Here is a 22,825-nt window from a genome sequence, read left to right as displayed (position 1 = left end):
GCGAGCTCGAACTTATATATAATTAATAAATTTCTATAGCTGGCATACCGTTTGCAATCACTAGGAAGAAAACATGTAGGCTACTCCAAACCTTATGGTTCTCTCTCAGGTGCATTAACATGATTATTAAATGCGAACACACTGATCAAGCAAACAATCAAGCTACTCTGACGAAGCTTGGAAAACACCGAAGCAAATGCTAAATTGCACAAGCAAAATGTTCGCTATATGTATACCCTTTTGCTTTTTAGCAATAGCTTAATCGTCAAGTTAATGCAGCAGTCAGCAAGTTCTTTAGTTTACTAGCAAAAGCATTTGCTCACTTATTCTTATGCATACGAAACCAAGCAAACGCCAAGCATAAATTAAGCCTAGGAAAGCAATTGCTATCATTTTTCATCAAAGACATTACAAGGGGAAGACCGGACCCTTCTGCGATGTTTTGAAATGTTCGATTTCGCTAATGGGAAAGGGCGCCCAACAGAGTTGAGTAAGTAAACCGCATCACATATAGATATACGCGACTGTGTATAAAACAAATGAGAATAATGGGGGTTGGGGGAGACGGCACATGTAGATAATTCCACCTTTTCATCCCCAGAAATCTGTAAGATATATTAATCTCTAATCTTAGTGAAAAAAAATATGAGAAGAAAAAAAAATGTAAAACTCGTACATTCCTTGACCCCTCATGAGTTTTCTCATGTGTTTTGTACACAACCAAAAATGGCGATACGAGACGGTCTATACTTCCTTGAAGCAGTAGGGCGCAGGTCTTCTCGATAGTTTCATTACGCGCTGTACTATCTAGTCTGTATCACCTTACATTACCTATGTTTTCATGCATCTGATCTAACAGAGTATGGATCTCGAACAAACAAGAATCCACGCCAAAATGATTAGAGTTATTAATCTCGCCAATTTTAATAGTTCATAAGCGCTTTTACAATATTGATTTTCAATACAGTATTTATAATTACCAGTTATTTAATGTTAAATATCTTTCAATGCCATTTATCTTACTTTTGACCCCAAAAAAAACTTTTTAGAAATAAAATGAAAATTCGAATTACAAAAGCAACCAAATTTGCAGTTATTTTTCTGTTACCACAATCATATATTTTTCCTTTGATTATAAATTAATCATTAATCTAACAAATAAAATGGTCGATACGTGCGGTCTTGTTATGATCGATAAACGCGTAATCACTTATAATCGATATGTACTGAAAATGCTAAATGAGCAAAGTTATATTTAAAAAAAACTAATTTATGATTTTTCGTTTTCTGTTGTTGCATCGGCCCGTTGTAAATCGAATACGTGAACAGTATCGAAACTGATATTTCCACTTTTCAAGATAAAGTATGTCCACTGTGTATGCGCCGATTTGTATTTGATCACATAAATTGTAGAATATTTTCAATTTTTTTAAAACTTGACGATAAGGAACTTTTTAATTAAGCCACAAAAAGTTGCTAAAAATTGTCATTTTACGTTCATGGAGGAAACAAAGCATGTTTCCCCTGTTTCTCATTACAATATCCCTGGGTGGAATACGAAGCAGCTAATCAGAAACAAGGATTTTGTTAGCGCTCTTCCGTCCGTTTCAGAAACAGTTTTTTTTTTATTGGTCTAGTGCCAATTCCTCTAATTACCAACTCGTCTACTATCATATGGTATACCATCAGTTCGTCCACTATCCGCATGGTCTAATTGTCATTTCGTTCACCCACCATTTCGTCTAAGAACCAGTCGGCCCAGTAGCCATTTCATGTATAAAATTTGGTCTAATTGAACTAAATGTTATTGGGCTACATGAATGAAAAGAAAAAATGGGTATTAGACTAACTGGTTATTGGAAGGAAATGGTCATAGACGAACTGGTGATTATACGAGGGGATATATAGACAATTTATTTTCGACGAAATTGTTGTTTGTTTGGGGCGAGAATGGCATTAGACTATAACAATGAGTTTAGACAGAGACATTACAAGGGAAAGACTGGACAGTTAATAGAGAGCGTAATGAAACGCTTGGAAGAGCGCCCTACAGCGCTCAGCTCAGTGAGTAATCAATCGCGTATCGCCTTTTTTGGATGTGTACAAAAATACATGAGAGAGATGGTGGAGGGAAGGAATAGACGAATTTTACATGAAAATTATTTTTTCTTCAATTTTGTTTCCCTGAAATTAGGGCTGAATATATCTTAGAGGTTTCTGGAAAAGAAAAGGTGGAATTGTCCACATCAAAGATATTACAAGGGGAAGATCGGACAGTACATAGACCGCGTAATGAAACGCTCGGGAAGGGCGCCCTACAGCGTTGATTAAGTAACGACCTTTTTTTTACATTTTGCGTATCGCGAGATGGTTGTGTACAAAACATATGAGAGAAATGGTGAAGGATTGAGGGAATAGACGATTTTTACATTTCAAAATTTTTGTATTCAATATTTTCCCCCTTAAATTTGAGATGAATATATTTTCAGAGGTTTCTTGATAATAAGACGTGGAATTATTCCTATGCGCCACCATGAGCTCTTTCCAAACTCCCCTCTCTCATTTTCCCCATGTGTTTTATACACAGTCGCGTGCCGATTCCAGTTCAGTGGTGCCGATATGCGAAGGTTGACTTAATCATAATCAACGATGTTGGGCGCCCTTTCCCATAAGCATCAGGGGGGTGAAACTCCGCTTCTGCATCCGGTTAGACATGGGGAAATTTTGGAAGGTCAAAAGTGCACACTGCTCCCATTTTTCGCGTACAAGCCTATGGACACCACACCTTCATGGCACACCAGCGAAACGGAGGCGTGGTCATAATTGGCCTGCGCGCACAGCGTAAAGATATGCAAATAAGTGTATTGTTACCAATTAGCATAATGCGCGACGTGATTGATTATGAAATGAATTCATAGAGTTGCGTCTTTGGTAAATAATATTAATAAGGTAGACTATGTCATTCATTCCCCCGTTCACCCCCGGTATATTCAGCAGTGTTAATTCATCTTTCCTTGTTTACATATTTTCCTGTCGCGATTATTACTACATCAATTAATAAAATTATTTATTTGCTATAGCTATTTCCCTTGAAGAAATGTGGAAGCTTACAAGGAATTCATAGGATTGAACTTAGGGATCTGCTTGCTCGATCTATTCATGCAGTCATCACTGCATATTATTTTCATTACACATCATTATAATAGCCATAATTATTAATATGTTTGGGTTTTTTTTAGGGGGGGGGTAAATACTTAAAATGATCAGAGAAATCTGAGCAAGAGAGCAAGGCAATTTAGAAGGCCATTTTTTCTTTATTTTGAAATTGAAATGAACAATCTGGTGCAAATCTTATAAAGATTAAAAAAAAAAAAAATTCTGAGTTTGGGATGGGAGCAAAATTAAGACAGCCCAGTACCCCCCCCCCCCCTCCCCCGGAATGACTTCACTCTCATCAAGGCTATCTTAAAAAGGTCACTTCCAAACAAGATGAAATTTTATTTGTACCTGCCCGCCCCAAAATCTATCCATCGATCCCACCCTTCCCCCCTCTCTCTTCCACACACACACATACATGTACCACATAATCATGCGAGCAAACAATTATTCTCATATCATTTTTATCCCACTCTTAAATCAAACTCATTTATCTCTTTAGGAAGAATATCTAATTTGGCTGCACCTGATCTTAAAATGTCACAGTATGCCATATTTTTATGAGCTATCTTGCCATGCATGCATGGTATTTTGATACTCTATGTTATACTCTTACCTGTTGTACTAGTATTATACCCATAGATACCTGACAAACAAAATCAATCAATCAGTAGCACCATCATATTCCAGTCATATAGAAGTATTCTTCATTATCATCATTACCTACATCACAACACAGTTTGGTAGCAATAACATCATTATCACATATCTTTCACGCAATGTGAATAAATAAATCACGAATATCAAGATTAGAAAGTATATTTCAAATTAAAATATTTATTAAGGAATCAATTTCTGAATATGTGATCAAAATATTCCTATCCTCTTTTTCTCGCCAAAGCATCACATTACATCAGAAAAATGCATATAATGAATGCAACAGAAATTGCAAGGCTGTTACAAGGGAGGGGATGTAATTTTTTTGGTAAAATCTAGAGAAAACAAATTTAAAAAAATCACTTTCATAGGTATTGATAAGCCTTATATAGTCAATATAAGGGGACATCAAGGATGTCATTAAAAAAATTAACGATATACCTCTCTCTCAAAGTCGGTTACTCAAATATCAAGTAATTTTTTTTCAGCATTTGCTGACAAGAAATAGCATGCTAATCTAACCGAGGGCACTTCACAAAAAAGGGAGCACATTGCCACATTTCTCTAAAGAGTGCCTTCCCAAATCTGCACATTAGTAAATTAGTAACAAAATTGCTTATTGTCTATTGTTGTGAAGTGCTGCTAGAGCTGTGTTCTATTTCCAACAATTTTTTTTTTCATTTGAAGAGCTAATTTAGTTCATAATACTGGACATGAACAATACAGTGCTACAAGAACAAAAAGAGATTAAAAACGAACAAAACAGTGCAACTTTTCACTTCCCCAAAAAATAAATTAACAGCTTAATGTCCAGCACTACAGATCCTTGTTTCATAAAGACGTCAATTATGGTAAATTTGCCACAATTGTAACTAGCATGGGAACCTCAATGTTGATCTGTTACTTTAATGTTTCCATGGTTATTACCAGAATGGCAAAGAGTTAGAGTAGTGGTTAGACTTAATGAAATGGAGTGAGAGTGATTTCTTAATCCTTTGTTCTGTCACCTTGTTTTTTTTTAGTATGCACATTTTCAATGAAAATCCATTATTTCTTATTGTCTTATGTATGTCTGTAGGCATGTACATAGCCCAGAACTCAGTAAAGACCCATTCTGAATTGATTATATTACCAGAATACAACTTATCCCTTTCAAACTACTTATATCATTAACAGTTCTTTCACTACTACTACATGTAGATGATTAGAACATTAATAAAGGGTGGGTAGGTGTGCCCTTTGGGAAAATATTTCAATCTTGTGTGAAACCTATGGACCTAAATATCAATACTCCAATTTTTTTCTACAGATGTGTAGTTCAAGCAACATTCAATATGTATTGACATGTTTATTCAAATTCATTCAATTTTTAAAATGTGTAATTGTGATGAAGTAGCTACTTGTCATGAACTTGGCCTCCACATTTCTTCTTATAATCTGCCCTGGTGATACTCAAACTGCCTGCGGAACCTGCATGGTAAACACAAAAAAGAAAAGAACAAAATGAGCTGCTGATATAAATTATTCTTACTCATCTAGTTCAGTTATTAGGGAGTTTTAAACTTTTAATTAGGCCCTAATCTTCCATGCAATATTGTTTAGATAATGCACATGTAGTAATCTATATAGCAAGATAAAAATCATAGATCACTATTTATAAGCATTATTCATAGAACTTTTTAGATTAAGTGTGTAAACTCATTCAAATATATATCATAAAATTGCTCTCAATATTTTGATATTTTGATATCACATATGACTCATGTAGATAAGATAAGAGACATGGACAATAAGTATGCATTGATGAGAATGGAAATACTGGTGAATCTGAATCCAAATAAATATTTACTCACAACGGAGCTTTACTATATGGGATAACATGATTCAGAAAAATTTGCTATAGCCCTCCCCCCCCCCCCCAAATAAAAAAGAAATAGGAGGCCTTTTTTTAACGAAAACAAGCATACCTTACAAGTTTTCAGTTCAAATATCCTGTTCCTCATCAGATTGTAACTCTTGGTGATGTGTAAGTGGTAGTTGACTTTGTACTTCTGACTGGGCTGGGACTGCTAAGAACTTGATCCCATTGGATCTGCAATTCAAAATACACACAATACAGTTTAGAATTTTAGAGGTGATAAACAAAATTCCTCTTTTAAAACAATATTTTCAAAATTTCCAGCTAGTCCTATCCTAAGCCTATGAATATTCCCAACTAGAAAAAAGCTGGTCTTGACCGAAAACTTCCTTCTCTCTGTATTATGTTCCACTGACGAAATAGGCATAGACCTACCTGGCTCTGTTTCCACTGACCATCTTCATTGTCAATAAGAGTCAGTAAATGGTTCAAGCATATACGTGGCCTACTATAGCGAGGCCTTTTGTCAATCTTATACACCAAGCCAGCTTTGACAGATGTAGGACAATTATTATTTGTGTGATAATTTGGCTCTCGCTCATTCACCAGTGCAAGACAATTGGTTTTTTTTTAATCGTCTAGATCTATAAACATGTGAATCTCTACATCTAAGTGAGTTCCTCTTTAAGTTTGATTTTTATTTTTAAAAAAAGTTAGCTTGCTCGCAAGTTTAGATGACCCTTTGCCTTTCACCATAAATATGGTCAAGTGAGGAGGACAATAAAGATAAATCAATTGGATCAGCCCTCTCTCTACTTATACTTATAAAATTCAGAATGGGGCACTTTAAATTTTGTCACCCCTTCCCATAAAAAAATTGCACTCATGGTATACGATAACTGAGCAGTTTGAAACCTGACAAAGAAATGTTGTCCCCAAAAAATAAGAATCATTTAACTCCGTTATATAATTTTAGTCCAATGGTCCAGACAGGGACTAGAATAAAGTTAATTTAAATCTTCGTAGAAAAATTCAAACCAGACAGATCTAGAATTTCATTTTTAGAAATCAAGATCTAAGTTAGACCTATCCTAGGGCCTTACTTTTTAGTAAAAAAAGACTAATGTTAAAATCTGCCTCAAACCATTCCACCAGTGGGTAGTGGCAAATCTATATCATTCCAAATAGATTTAGTTCATTTAAATAATTGATTTAAGATTAATTTCTTTTTAAATGCAGAGAATTATATTGATTCATATAAAGATGGAATAGCGGTGTCAAAAAATCAGTAGGCTCAGGCCCAACTTTAAACTTCAACTCAAGCTTGTCAGTGACATTAATTCCCAACACCTAATGACCTAGCCTACATCGCTATCGGCAATTTCGCAGCCGGCTGGCACCGGCGGTATCAATGCCCATTTCCCGCTCTGACTATATTATTTGGCTTAGATTTAATGCAGCTTTGCCGTTACTGAACAAGTCCACATTTACCCCTGATATATGACAATGTACTGAAATACAGATTTAATAAGGACGGACATGAAGCATTCTAATTAACCAACTTTGTTCTACGAAAAACTATATTTTCTGAGAAAATATGTCAGTCAGATCCGGAGTCAGATCTCAGTAATGGAAATATGGAAATTGTGGTTTCCGTAGTAAACAACACAAAGTACATAAGGCCCTGACTGCGACGCCGAACCCCAGCAGCAAACACATTACAATTACAACCGAGATCAAAGCACGAAATTGAATTTAACTTACTTTTATTTGTATGGAATGCCATTACTTTGATGTAGATGTTCCCTCATATATTTTCTGCTCAACTGAATTTCACTCAGAAATCATGATTCCGGATACTAATTCTATAAACAGATAATTAGTCTTGCTATTGTATTTCAAATGTTGAATTTCGCAGAGTAAAAAAGAACAACACTTCGCACAGATATCGTAGGGAATTGTGGGAAGGAAAAAAATGTTTAATGCATGAGGACATGAATAAAACATTAGCGTTTTATCCAATCATACAAGTGCATTATGCGTATTTTGACGTCATTACTCATGAATTAAACATTGACCTTCCAAAATCAACCTTCAAATTGGCCAAATGGCAGCCATGTTTATTATGTACAAAACCTATGGAAAATCAAAAACGCGCGTAAAGAGTTCCCTCTCTAGCTCCCTTCGGGAGCTTACGTATACGTAAGATCGTATCTCTGTGATAAGCATTTATCGAGCGTTAAAAAAAAAATCGTCGAAGTGTCCGATCTTCCTCTCGTATCTCTTTCCACGTACGCCGTCATTGTGCCCTCTCCCAAACCAGCTCGACATTTAGTGGGTATCGTCAAAACCGAAAACCACGTCAAAATTTCCTTTTTAAAATATATTCAAATCGAATGATTGTAACAATAAATTTTTCAAAATATATTTACGGTATTTAAAATTACCGGTTATTTTATTTTAGGTGCCTTTTAAATGCCATTTTTTAGTCTCGTGTGGTAAAAAAACTTTTATTAAGTTGATATAATTTGCATTAATATTTTTGTTTCTTCCAACTAATTTTTTTTGTTATAATTATTAAGTAATCTAACATGTGAAACGTTCAATGCTATTGAGCTTGGTTATGATCGATAACGCACCATCTCTGATAATCGATATGTATTGAACATGCTGAATGTCCATTCTGAAAACTTTTCATATTTTATTTATGATTTTATTTTTTCTGTTCTTGCATGGGTCATAGAAAGCATGAATACATGAACTGGATCGAAGTAATATAGGGTATGTCCATAGTGTATGCGCCGATTTGTATATGATCATAATATGAATTGCAGAATATACTCAAATTTTGCAGACTTGAAGATATAAAGACATTTTACTTGAGCCAAAAATAAGCAGCAAAAAAATAAACTAACTTGTTTCTCATTAGAATGTGTTCTCCCGTCCATGGGATATTTGGCTGTAGCCGTAAAGGAAGGGCTCCATGGCCCGGGGGTTGGGGCGCATGGGCAAAGTACGATCTGCGAAAGGCGGCCGGTGCCGTAGCCAAGTGGTTTAATTAGCCCGACTACTACACCATGGAAGTCCAAGGTTCGATTCCCGGTCCGTTCTGGAGCAAGAATTTGTATTTTATGGTTGTCTCGAGTTAGAGACATCATGATGGAGGAATCGATTATAACAGAAACTGTGTATTTCAGATTTCTTTATATCACAAAGAAATGTTAAGACAATCTTATCAGCGTGTGAAAATCAGTTATATTGTTAAAAAGTAGACTGGGTCATGTGGTTCGAAAGTATAGCTCTTTCACAATCATAAAATAGTTGGTCAATAATCAATGATGTAAAAACATTAATGGGGAGTTATTTTGCACAGCAGAAGGGGGAAAAAATTATAATGCAAAACTATATTACAGAAGAAACTAACTTTTTGTGAAGTTTTCTGACGATTCGCTTTTGATATTACATTTGATCGTAAAGTCGACCGACAGTGATGATTCAAACTACGTTTATTGCACACTTGATAAGTTACGGCTTCATTTGGGAGTTTTGTTACCTGACAGTAAAATGGAGGACGTAAACTCGTCCGACATTATTATGCGATTCAAATCTAGTCTGCAGGCACAGAACCCGAAGAACGAGATGAAATATTTGATATACTGACCCGAAAAAGGGAACATTTTGTGCACTGTATAAAATGTATAAAATTGTGAAGATGATATGGCTCTCAATCATCTCACTAAATAACTGATGCGAGCTCGAACTTATATATAATTAATAAATTTCTATAGCTGGCATACCGTTTGCAATCACTAGGAAGAAAACATGTAGGCTACTCCAAACCTTATGGTTCTCTCTCAGGTGCATTAACATGATTATTAAACGCGAACACACTGATCAAGCAAACAATCAAGCTACTCTGACGAAGCTTGGAAAACACCGAAGCAAATGCTATATTGCACAAGCAAAATGTTTGTTATATGTATGCGCTTTTGCCTTTTAGCAATAGCTTAATCGTCAAGTTAATGTAGCAGTCGGCAAGTTCTTTAGCTTACTAGCAAAAGCATTTGCTCACTTATTCTTATGCATACGAAACCAAGCAAACGCCAAGCATAAATTAAGCCTGGGAAAGCAATTGCTATCATTTTTCATCAAAGACATTACAAGGGGAAGACCGGACCCTTCTGCGATGTTTTGAAATGTTCGATTTCGCTAATGGGAAAGGGCGCCCAACAGAGTTGAGTAAGTAAACCTCATCACATATACGCGGCTGTGTATAAAACATATGAGGATAATGGGGTTGGGGTGACGGCAAATGAGGATAATTCCACCTTTTCATCCCCAGAAATCTGTAAGATATATTCATCTCTAATTTTAGAGAAAAAAATATAAGAAGAAAAAATTAAAATGTAAAAATCGTACATTCCTTGACCCCTCATGAGTTTTCTCATTTTTGTTTTGCACACAACCAAAAATGGCGATACGAGACGGTCTATACTTCCTTGAAGCAGTAGGGCGCAGGTCTTCTCGAGAGTTTCATTACGCGCTGTATTGACTATCTAGTCTATATCACCTTACATTGTCTATGTTTTCATGCATCTGATTTACCAGAGTATTGATCTCGAACAAACCAAAATCCACGCCTAAATAATATGAGTTTTTAATCTCGCCAAATACTTCGAAAGCTTTAACCATTTTTAATTTTTGATACAGTATTTATAATCATCAGTTGTTTTTGTTTGATATCTTTTAATGCCATTTATCTTACTTTGGACCAAAAAATAAACTTTTTAGGAAATAAAATATAAATTAGGTTTACAAAATTGACAAAATTTGCACTTATATTTCTGTTACCACCAACTTATATTTTTTTCTTTGATTATAAATTAATCTAATTTTTTTTAAAGGATGTTTTATTGTATTCTCTCAAATCAAAATAAACATTCACATTCCATAAGCAAGTTGTACAAACTATTTGAAACTTGATTATAAATTATACAATGAATCCAAAACAAATATAATTATACAAACTATACATCAAACTTCAAAGATACTAGAAATTAATACTAATGCGTTTCAGCAATTACAAAATGAAATATCAACAAGATGTATGAATGATAAGAGAAAAAAAAAGATAAAAAGTGTTGTTCTACCTCCCAACCCCCCCCCCCCCCCCCCCCCGTCCCCAGGTTAGGAGCACCCTCCCCTTTTTATGCCTATAAAAAATTCGAATTACAAAAGCAACCAAATTTGCACTTGTTTTTCTGTTACCACCAACTTATATTTTTTCCTTTGATTATAAATTAATCATTAATCTAACAAATAAAATGGTCGATACCTACAGTCTGGTTATGATCGATAAACGCGCAATCACTTATAATCGATATGTACTGAAAATGCTAAATGAGCAAAGTTATATTAAAAAAAAACTAATTTATGATTTTTTGTTTTCTGTTGTTGCATTGGCCCGTGATAGATCGAATACGTGAACAGTATCGAAACTGATATTTCCACTTTTTAAGATAGAGTACCTCCACAGTGTATGCGCCGATTTGTATTTGATCACATGAATTGTAAAATATTTTCAATTTTTACAGACTTGACGATGAGGAACTTTTAAATTAAGCCACATAAAAAATTGCAAAAAAATTGTCATTTTACATTCATGGTGGAAACAAAGCATGTTTCCCATGTTTCTCATTACAATATCCCTGGTTGGAATAATAAGCAGCTAATCAGAAACAAGGAATTTGTTAGCGCTCTTCCGTCCGTTTCAGAAACAGTTTTTTTTTATTGGTCTAGTGCCAATTCCTCTAATTACCAACTCGTCTAATTTGGTATACCATCAGTTCGTCCACTATCCACATGGTCTAATTTTCATTTCGTTCACCCCCCATTTCGTCTAATAACCAGTCGGTCCAGTAGCCATTTCATGTATACCATTTGGTCTAATTGAACTAAATGTTATTGGGCTACATGAATGAAAAGAAAAGTGGGTATTAGACTAACTGGTTATTGGAAGGAAATGGTCATCGACGAACTGGTGATTATACGAGGGGATATATGGACAATTTATTTTCGACGAAAATGTTGTATGTTTGGATGTGTACAAAAATACATGAGAGAGATGGTGGAGGGAAGGAATAGACGAATTTTACATGAACATTATTTTTTCTACAATTTTTTTTCTCTGAAATTAGGGCTGAATATATCTTAGAGGTTTCTGGAAAAGAAAAGGTGGAATTGTCCACATCAAAGATATTACAAGGGGAAGATCTTTCCTATGCACCACCATGAGCTCTGTCCAAATCCCCTCTCTCATTTTCCCCATGTGTTTTATACACAGTCGCGTGCCGATTCCAGTTCAGTGGTGCCGATATGCGAAGGTTGACTTAATCATAATCAACGATGTTGGGCGCCCTTTCCCCATAAGCATTTATCGAGCGTTTAAAAAAAATCGTCAAAGTGTTCGATCTTCCTCTTGTATCTCTTTCCACGTGCGCCGTCATCGTGCCCTCGCCCAAACCAGCTCGACATTTAGTGGGTATCGTCAAAACCGAAAACCACGCCAAAATTTCCTTTTTCAATTATACTAAAATCGAATGATTGTAACAATAAATATTTGATATAAATTTACGGTATTTAAAATTACCGGTTATTTTATTTTAGGTGCCTTTTAAATGCCAATTTTTAGTCTCGTATGGTTAAAAAACTTTTATTAAGTTGATATAATTTGCATTTATACTTTTGTTTCGTCCAATTAATTTTTTTTGTTATAATTATTAAGTAATCTAACATGTGAAACATTCAATGCTATTGAGCTTGGTTATGATCGATAACGCACCATCTCTGATAATCGATGTGTATTGAACATGCTGAATGTCCATTCTGAAAACTTTTCATATTTATTTATGATTTTATTTTTTCTGTTCTTGCATGGGTCATAGAAAGCATGAATACATGAACTGGATCGAAGTAATATAGGGTATGTCCATAGTGTATGCGCCGATTTGTATATGATCACAATATGAATTGCAGAATATACTCAAATTTTGCAGACTTGAAGATATAAAGACATTTTACTTGAGCCAAAAAAAAGCAGCAAAAAAAATAAACTAACTTGTTTCTCATTAGAATGTGTTCTCCCGTCCATGGGATATTTGGCTGTAGCCGTAAAGGAAGGGCTCCATGGCCCGGGGGTTGGGGCGCATGGGCAAAGTACGATCTGCGAGAGATGTCAAGGCGGCCGGTGCCGTAGCCAAGTGGTTTAATTAGCCCGACTACTACACCATGGAAGTCCAAGGTTCGATTCCCGGGCCGTTCTGGAGCAAGAATTTGTATTTTATGGTTGTCTCGAGTTAGAGACATCTTGATGGAGGAATCGATTATAACAGAAACTATGTATTTCAGATTTCTTTATATCACAAAGAAATGTTATGACAATCTTATCAGCGTGTGAAAATCAGTTATATTGTTAAAAAGTAGACTGGATCATGTGGTTCGAAAGTATAACTTTTTCACAATCATAAAATAGTTAGTCAATAATCAATGATGTAAAAACATTAATGGGGAGTTATTTTGCACAGCAGAAGGGGGAAAAAATTATAATGCAAAACTATATTACAGAAGAAACTAACTTTTTGTGAAGTTTTCTGACGATTCGCTTTTGATATTACATTTGATCGTTAAGTCGACCGACAGTGATGATTCAAACTACGTTTATTGCACACTTGATAAGTTACGGCTTCATTTGGAAGTTTTGTTTCCTGATAGTAAAATGGAGGACGTAAACTCGTCCGACATAATTATGCGATTCAAATCTAGTCTGCAGGCAGAGAAACCGAAGAACGAGATGAAATATTTGATATTCTGACCCCAAAAGGGAACATTTTGTGCACTGTATAAAATGTATAAAATTGTGAAGATGATATGGCTCTCAATCATCTCACTAAATAACTGAAGCGAGCTCGAACTTATATATAATTAATAAATTTCTATAGCTGGCATACCGTTTGCAATCACTAGGAAGAAAACATGTAGGCTACTCCAAACCTTGTGGTTCTCTCTCAGGTGCATTAACATGATTATTAAATGCGAACACACTGATCAAGCAAACAATCAAGCTACTCTGACGAAGCTTGGAAAACACCGAAGCAAATGCTATATTGCACAAGCAAAATGTTCGCTATATGTATGCGCTTTTGCCTTTTAGCAATAGCTTAATCGTCAAGTTAATGCAGCAGTCAGCAAGTTCTTTAGCTTACTAGCAAAAGCATTTGCTCACTTATTCTTATGCATACGAAACCAAGCAAACGCCAAGCATAAATTAAGCCTAGGAAAGCAATTGCTATCATTTTTCATCAAAGACATTACAAGGGGAAGACCGGACCCTTCTGCGATGTTTTGAAATGTTCGATTTCGCTAATGGGAAAGGGCGCCCAACAGAGTTGAGTAAGTAAACCTCATCACATATACGCGGCTGTGTATAAAACATATGAGGATAATGGGGTTGGGGTGACGGCAAATGAGGATAATTCCACCTTTTCATCCCCAGAAATCTGTAAGATATATTCATCTCTAATTTTAGAGAAAAAAATATAAGAAGAAAAAATTAAAATGTAAAAATCGTACATTCCTTGACCCCTCATGAGTTTTCTCATTTTTGTTTTGCACACAACCAAAAATGGCGATACGAGACGGTCTATACTTCCTTGAAGCAGTAGGGCGCAGGTCTTCTCGAGAGTTTCATTACGCGCTGTATTGACTATCTAGTCTATATCACCTTACATTGTCTATGTTTTCATGCATCTGATTTACCAGAGTATTGATCTCGAACAAACCAAAATCCACGCCTAAATAATATGAGTTTTTAATCTCGCCAAATACTTCGAAAGCTTTAACCATTTTTAATTTTTGATACAGTATTTATAATCATCAGTTGTTTTGTTTGATATCTTTTAATGCCATTTATCTTACTTTGGACCAAAAAATAAAAATTTTAGGATATAAAATAGAAATTAGGTTTACAAAATTGACAAAATTTGCACTTATATTTCTGTTACCACCAACTTATATTTTTTTCTTTGATTATAAATTAATCTAATTTTTTTTAAAGGATGTTTTATTGTATTCTCTCAAATCAAAATAAACATTCACATTCCATAAGCAAGTTGTACAAACTATTTGAAACTTGATTATAAATTATACAATAAATCCAAAACAAATATAATTATACAAACTATACATCAAACTTCAAAGATACTAGAAATTAATACTAATGCGTTTCAGCAATTACAAAATGAAATATCAACAAGATGTATGAATGATAAGAGAAAAAAAAAGATAAAAAGTGTTGTTCTACCTCCCAACCCCCCCCCCCCCCCCCCGTCCCCAGGTTAGGAGCACCCTCCCCTTTTTATGCCTATAAAAAATTCGAATTACAAAAGCAACCAAATTTGCACTTGTTTTTCTGTTACCACCAACTTATATTTTTTCCTTTGATTATAAATTAATCATTAATCTAACAAATAAAATGGTCGATACCTACAGTCTGGTTATGATCGATAAACGCGCAATCACTTATAATCGATATGTACTGAAAATGCTAAATGAGCAAAGTTATATTAAAAAAAAACTAATTTATGATTTTTTGTTTTCTGTTGTTGCATTGGCCCGTGATAGATCGAATACGTGAACAGTATCGAAACTGATATTTCCACTTTTTAAGATAGAGTACCTCCACAGTGTATGCGCCGATTTGTATTTGATCACATGAATTGTAAAATATTTTCAATTTTTACAGACTTGACGATGAGGAACTTTTAAATTAAGCCACATAAAAAAATGCAAAAAAATTGTCATTTTACATTCATGGTGGAAACAAAGCATGTTTCCCATGTTTCTCATTACAATATCCCTGGTTGGAATAATAAGCAGCTAATCAGAAACAAGGATTTTGTTAGCGCTTTTCCGTCCGTTTCAGAAACAGTTTTTTTTTTATTGGTCTAGTGCCAATTCCTCTAATTACCAACTCGTCTAATTTGGTATACCATCAGTTCGTCCACTATCCACATGGTCTAATTGTCATTTCGTTCACCTACCATTTCGTCTAATAACCAGTCGCAGGGGCCGCGGAACGGTTTTCAAAGTGGGGGGGGGGGCTGACCATGCAAAAAATCACAATCGAATGGTCATTTTTACGTTTTTGTACATGGTTTTGGAAAAAGTTGGGGGGCTGAAGCCCCCCAGCCCCCCTTCTCCGCTTCAGCGGCCTCTGAGTCAGTCCAGTAGCCATTTCATGTATACCATTTGGTCTAATTAAACTAAATATTAATTGGGCTACATGACTGAAAAGAAAAAATTGGTATTAGACTAACTGGTTATTGGACGAGAATGGTCATGGACGAATTGATGATTATACGAGGGGATATATGGACAATTTATTTTCGACGAAATTGTTGTTTGTTTGCGGCGAGAATGGCATTAGACTATAACAATGAGTTTAGACAGAGACACTACAAGGGAAAGACTGGACAGTTAATTGAGAGCGTAATGAAACGCTTGGAAGAGCGCCCTACAGCGCTCAGCTCAGTGAGTAATCAATCGCGTATCGCCATTTTTGGATGTGTACAAAAATACATGAGAGAGATGGTGGAGGGAAGGAATAGACGAATTTTACATGAACATTATTTTTTCTTCAATTTTGTTTCTCTGAAATTAGGGCTGAATATATCTTAGAGGTTTCTGGAAAAGAAAAGGTGGAATTGTCCACATCAAAGATATTACAAGGGGAAGATCGGACAGTACATAGACCGCTTAATGAAACGCTCGGGAAGGGCGCCCTACAGCGTTGATTAAGTAACGACCTTTTTTTACCTTTGCGTATCGCGAGATGGTTGTGTACAAAACATATGAGAGAAATGGTGAAGGGTTGAAGGAATAGACGATTTTTACATTTCAAAGTTTTTGTATTCAATATTTTCCCCCTTAAATTTGAGATGAATATATTTTCAGAGGTTTCTTGATAATAAGACGTGGAATTATTCCTATGCGCCACCATGAGCTCTTTCCAAGCTCCCCTCTCTCATTTTCCCCATGTGTTTTATACACAGTCGCGTGCCGATTCCAGTTCAGTGGTGCCGATATGCGAAGGTTGACTTAATCATAATCAACGATGTTGGGCGCCCTTTCCCATATCGAGCGTTTAAAAAAAATCGTCGAAGTGTTCGATCTTCCCCTTGTATCTCTTTCCACGTGCGCCGTCATTGTGCCCTCACCCAAACCAGCTCGACATTTCGTGGGTATCGTCAAAACCGAAAACCACGTCAAGAGTTCCTTTTTAAAATATATTCAAATCGAATGATTGTAACAATAAATTTACAATATATATTTACGGTATTTAAAATTACCGGTTATTTTATTTTAGGTGCCTTTTAAATGCCATTTTTTAGTCTCGTGTGGTAAAAAAACTTTTATTAAGTTGATATAATTTGCATTAATATTTTTCTTTCTTCCAACTAATTTTTTTTGTTATAATTATTAAGTAATCTAACATGTGAAACGTTCAATGCTATTGAGCTTGGTTATGATCGATAACGCACCATCTCTGATAATCGATATGTATGAACATACTGACTGTCCTTTCTGATAATTTTTCATATTTAATTTATGATTTTATTTTTTCTGTTCTTGCATGGGTCATAGAAAGCATGAATACATGAACTGGATCGAAGTAATATAGAGTATGTCCATAGTGTATGCGCCGATTTGTATATGATCATGATATGAATTGCAGAATATACTCAAATTTTGCAGACTTGAAGATATAAAGACATTTTACTTGAGCCAAAAAAAACAGCAAAAAATAAACTAACTTGTTTCTCATTAGAATGTGTTTTCCCGTCCATGGGATATTTTGCTGTAGCCGTAAAGGAAGGGCTCCATGGCCCGGGGTTGGGGCGCATGGGCAAAGTACGATCTGCGAGAGATGTCAAGGCCGGTGCCGTAGCCAAGTGGTTTAATTAGCCCGACTACTACACCATGGAAGTCCAAGGTTCGATTCCCGGTCCGTTCTGGAGCAAGAATTTGTATTTTATGGTTGTCTCGAGTTAGAGACATCATGATGGAGGAATCGATTATAACAGAAACTATGTATTTCAGATTTCTTTATATCACAAAGAAATGTTACGACAATCTTATCAGCGTGTGAAAATCAGTTATATTGTTAAAAAGTAGACTGGGTCATGTGGTTCGAAAGTATAACTTTTTCACAATCATAAAATAGTTAGTCAATAATCAATGATGTAAAAACATTAATGGGGAGTTATTTTGCACAGCAGAAGGGGGGAAAAAATTATAATGCAAAACTATATTACAGAGGAAACTAACTTTTTGTGCAGTTTTCTGACGATTCGCTTTTGATATTACATTTGATCGTAAAGTCGACCGACAGTGATGATTCAAACTACGTTTATTGCACACTTGATAAGTTACGGCTTCATTTGGAAGTTTTGTTACCTGATAGTAAAATGGAGGACGTAAACTCGTCCGACATAATTATGCGATTCAAATCTAGTCTGCAGGCAGAGAAACCGAAGAACGAGATGAAATATTTGATATTCTGACCCCAAAAGGGAACATTTTGTGCACTGTATAAAATGTATAAAATTGTGAAGATGATATGGCTCTCAATCATCTCACTAAATAACTGAAGCGAGCTCGAACTTATATATAATTAATAAATTTATATAGCTGGCATACCGTTTGCAATCACTAGGAAGAAAACATGTAGGCTACTCCAAACCTTATGGTTCTCTCTCAGGTGCATTAACATGATTATTAAATGCGAACACACTGATCAAGCAAACAATCAAGCTACTCTGACGAAGCTTGGAAAACACCGAAGCAAATGCTAAATTGCACAAGCAAAATGTTCGCTATATGTATACGCTTTTGCTCTTTAGCAATAGCTTAATCGTCAAGTTAATGCAGTAGTCAGCAAGTTCTTTAGCTTACTAGCAAAAGCATTTGCTCACTTATTCTTCTGCATACGAAACCAAGCAAACGCCAAGCATAAATTAAGCCTAGCAAAGCAATTGCTATCATTTTTCATTAAAGACATTACAAGGGGAAGACCGGGCACTTCTGCGTTGTTTTGAAACGTTCGATTTCGCTCATGGGAAAGGGCGCCCAACAGAGTTGAGTAAGCAAACCGCATCACATATACGCGGCTGTGTATAAAACATATGATGATAATGGGGTTGGGGGAGACGGCACATGTAGATAATTCCACCTTTTCATCCCCAGAAATCTGTAAGATATATTCATCTCTAATCTTAGTGAAAAAAAATATGAGAAGGAAAACAAGTGTAAAACTCGTACATTCCTTGACCCCTCATGAGTTTTCTCATTTTTGTTTTGCACACAACCAAAAATGGCGATACGAGACGGTCTATACTTCCTTGAAGCAGTAGGGCGCATGTCTTCTCGATAGTTTCATTACGCGCTGTATTGACTATCTAGTCTATATCACCTTACATTGTCTATGTTTTCATGCATCTGATTTACCAGAGTATTGATCTCGAACAAACCAAAATCCACGCCTAAATAATATGAGTTTTTAATCTCGCCAAATACTTCGAAAGCTTTAACCATTTTTAATTTTTGATACAGTATTTATAATCATCAGTTGTTTTTGTTTGATATCTTATAATGCCATTTATCTTACTTTGGACCAAAAAATAAACTTTTTAGGAAATAAAATATAAATTAGGTTTACAAAATTGACAAAATTTGCACTTATATTTCTGTTACCACCAACTTATATTTTTTTCTTTGATTATGAATTAATCTAATTTTTTTTAAAGTATGTTTTATTGTATTCTCTCAAATCAAAATAAACATTCACATTCCATAAGCAAGTTGTACAAACTATTTGAAACTTGATTATGAATTATACAATAAATCCATAACAAATATAATTATACAAACTATACATCAAACTTCAAAGATACTAGAAATTAATACTAATGCGTTTCAGCAATTACAAAATGAAATATTAACAAGATGTATGAATGATAAGAGAAAAAAAAGATAAAAAGTGTTGTTCTACCTCCCAACCCCCCCCCCCCGTCCCCAGGTTAGGAGCACCCTCCCCTTTTTATGCCTATAAAAAATTCGAATTACAAAAGCAACCAAATTTGCACTTGTTTTTCTGTTACCACCAACTTATATTTTTTCCTTTGATTATAAATTAATCATTAATCTAACAAATAAAATGGTCGATACCTACAGTCTGGTTATGATCGATAAACGCGCAATCGCTTATAATCGATATGTACTGAAAATGCTAAATGAGCAAAGTTATATTAAAAAAAAACTAATTTATGATTTTTTGTTTTCTGTTGTTGCATTGGCCCGTGATAGATCGAATACGTGAACAGTATCGAAACTGATATTTCCACTTTTTAAGATAGAGTACCTCCACAGTGTATGCGCCGATTTGTATTTGATCACATGAATTGTAAAATATTTTCAATTTTTACAGACTTGACGATGAGGAACTTTTAAATTAAGCCACATAAAAAATTGCAAAAAAATTGTCATTTTACATTCATGGTGGAAACAAAGCATGTTTCTCATTACAATATCCCTGGTTGGAATAATAAGCAGCTAATCAGAAACAAGGATTTTGTTAGCGCTCTTCCGTCCGTTTCAGAAACAGTTTTTTTTTATTGGTCTAGTGCCAATTCCTCTAATTACCAACTCGTCTAATTTGGTATACCATCAGTTCGTCCACTATCCACATGGTCTAATTTTCATTTCGTTCACCCCCCATTTCGTCTAATAACCAGTCGGTCCAGTAGCCATTTCATGTATACCATTTGGTCTAATTAAACTAAATGTTATTGGGCTACATGAATGAAAAGAAAAGTGGGTATTAGACTAACTGGTTATTGGAAGGAAATGGTCATCGACGAACTGGTGATTATACGAGGGGATATATGGACAATTTATTTTCGACGAAAATGTTGTTTGTTTGGATGTGTACAAAAATACATGAGAAAGATGGTGGAGGGAAGGAATAGACGAATTTTACATGAACATTATTTTTTCTTCAATTTTTTTCTCTGAAATTAGGGCTGAATATATCTTAGAGGTTTCTGGAAAAGAAAAGGTGGAATTGTCCACATCAAAGATACTACAAGGGGAAGATCGGACCTAGACCGCGTAATGAAACGCTCGGGAAGGGCGTCCTACAGCGTTGATTAAGTAACGACCTTTTTTTACCTTTGCGTATCGCGAGATGGTTGTGTACAAAACATATGAGAGAAATGGTGAAGGGTTGAAGGAATAGACGATTTTTACATTTCAAAATGTTTGTATTCAATATTTTCCCCCTTAAATTTGAGATGAATATGTTTTCAGAGGTTTCTTGATAATAAAACGTGGAATTATTCCTATGCACCACCATGAGCTCTGTCCAAACTCCCCTCTCTCATTTTCCCCATGTGTTTTATACACAGTCGCGTGCCGATTCCAGTTCAGTGGTGCCGATATGCGAAGGTTGACTTAATCATAATCAACGATGTTGGGCGCCCTTTCCCATAAGCATTTATCGAACGTTTAATAAAAAAATCGTCGAGGTGTCCAATCTTCCTCTTGTATCTCTTTCCACGTGCGCCGTCATTGTGCCCTCTCCCAAACCGGCTCGACATTTTGTGGGCCTCGTCAAAACCGAAAACCACGTCAAAATTTCCTTTTTCAAATATACTAAAATCAAATGATTATAACAATAAATATTCAATATATATTTACGGTATTTAAAATTACCGGTTATTTTATTTTAGGTGCCTTTTAAATGCCATTTTTTAGTCTCGTGTGGTAAAAAAACTTTTATTAAGTTGATATAATTTGCATTTATATTTTTGGTTCTTCCAACTAATTTTTTTTGTTATAATTATTAAGTAATCTAACATGTGAAACATTCAATGCTATTGAGCTTGGTTATGATCGATAACGCACCATCTCTGATAATCGATATGTATTGAACATACTGACTGTCCTTTCTGATAATTTTTCATATTTAATTTATGATTTTATTTTTTCTATTCTTGCATTGGTCATAGAAAGCATGAATACATCAACTGGATCGATATTATATAGGGTATGACCATAGTGTATGTGCCGATTTGTATATGATCATAATATGAATTGCAGAATATACTGTTCATCCTTCAATACACAATAAGCGGACTTCCTTTGCCTCTTCTCTCATCATGCTCATACATGTAGGTTCCTTGAACCTCCTTTGTGTATCGTGCTTTGTATGTTGTAAGTTCCCTTTCTGTTCGTTTTTGCTTCAGTACCTCTTCTCATTCATGCACGTGACTGTTGTTTATCTGTTTCTGACCGGGACTTGTATTTCAGATTTCACTGTTCCTGCTATAGACATTTTAATGTCATCTAAAAAAAAAAATGCGTTTTCTGATTTTTCTTTAATATGGCAAATTCGGTAGATACACCATTCAATACAATTAACGATGATGACTTTCTTGACTTGTTTAGACCACCGTTAGTAGAAAGTGAATCAAACATAAATCCCTATGTTACTTCCTTTGAAAATCATGTTACAGACAAATTTAATTCATCATCACAAGAGTTGAATTATGATTTTGACACTGATAACAAATTTCCTGGTCCATGTTCTGAATACGTCACCCATAACCAGTTTAATAATGTTGTTAAGAAATTTGATAACTCCTCTTTTTCTCTTATACACCTTAATATTAGGAGCATTAACAAACACTTTGATGAATTACGGTTACTTTTGGATAATCCCACCATGCAAACATTTTCAGTAGTAGGTTTAACCGAAACATGGCTTTCTCATGATTCAAGCCTTCCATTCGCTCTCGATGGTTATGATCTTTTAGTTAACAACAGACAAAATAGGGTGGGTGGGGGCGTTGCGTTATATGTTTCACAATCTTATGATTATGTAGTTCGAGACGAGCTTAACAGCATGTCTGATACAATTGAATCTCTTTTTATTGAAATTACTATCTCTAACAGCAAAAACATTATCATAGGTGTTATATACAGGCCTCCGAGTTCGAATATCAAATCATTTCTAGATCATATCTCAGACTTGGTTAA

General features: G+C 35.1%; 1 long non-coding RNA gene across 1 annotated transcript; it reads right to left on the bottom strand.

Annotated features, from left to right (window-relative positions):
• Positions 1-3,973: 3,973 nt before the first annotated feature.
• On the bottom strand, positions 3,974-7,724 carry LOC135155406 (uncharacterized). Its single transcript, XR_010294599.1, has 3 exons — positions 7,436-7,724; positions 5,781-5,905; positions 3,974-5,283 (listed from the first exon to the last, which is right to left on the bottom strand). It is a non-coding gene; the product is annotated as an uncharacterized LOC135155406 (long non-coding RNA).
• Between the last annotated feature and the right edge of the window lie 15,101 nt (positions 7,725-22,825).

Source organism: Lytechinus pictus, chromosome 9 (genome assembly GCF_037042905.1).
Source record: "Lytechinus pictus isolate F3 Inbred chromosome 9, Lp3.0, whole genome shotgun sequence".
NCBI classification, from domain to species: Eukaryota; Metazoa; Echinodermata; class Echinoidea; order Temnopleuroida; family Toxopneustidae; genus Lytechinus; species Lytechinus pictus.
Note: the sequence above shows the minus strand (reverse complement) of the source record. Positions and strands in the feature narration are given on the sequence as shown.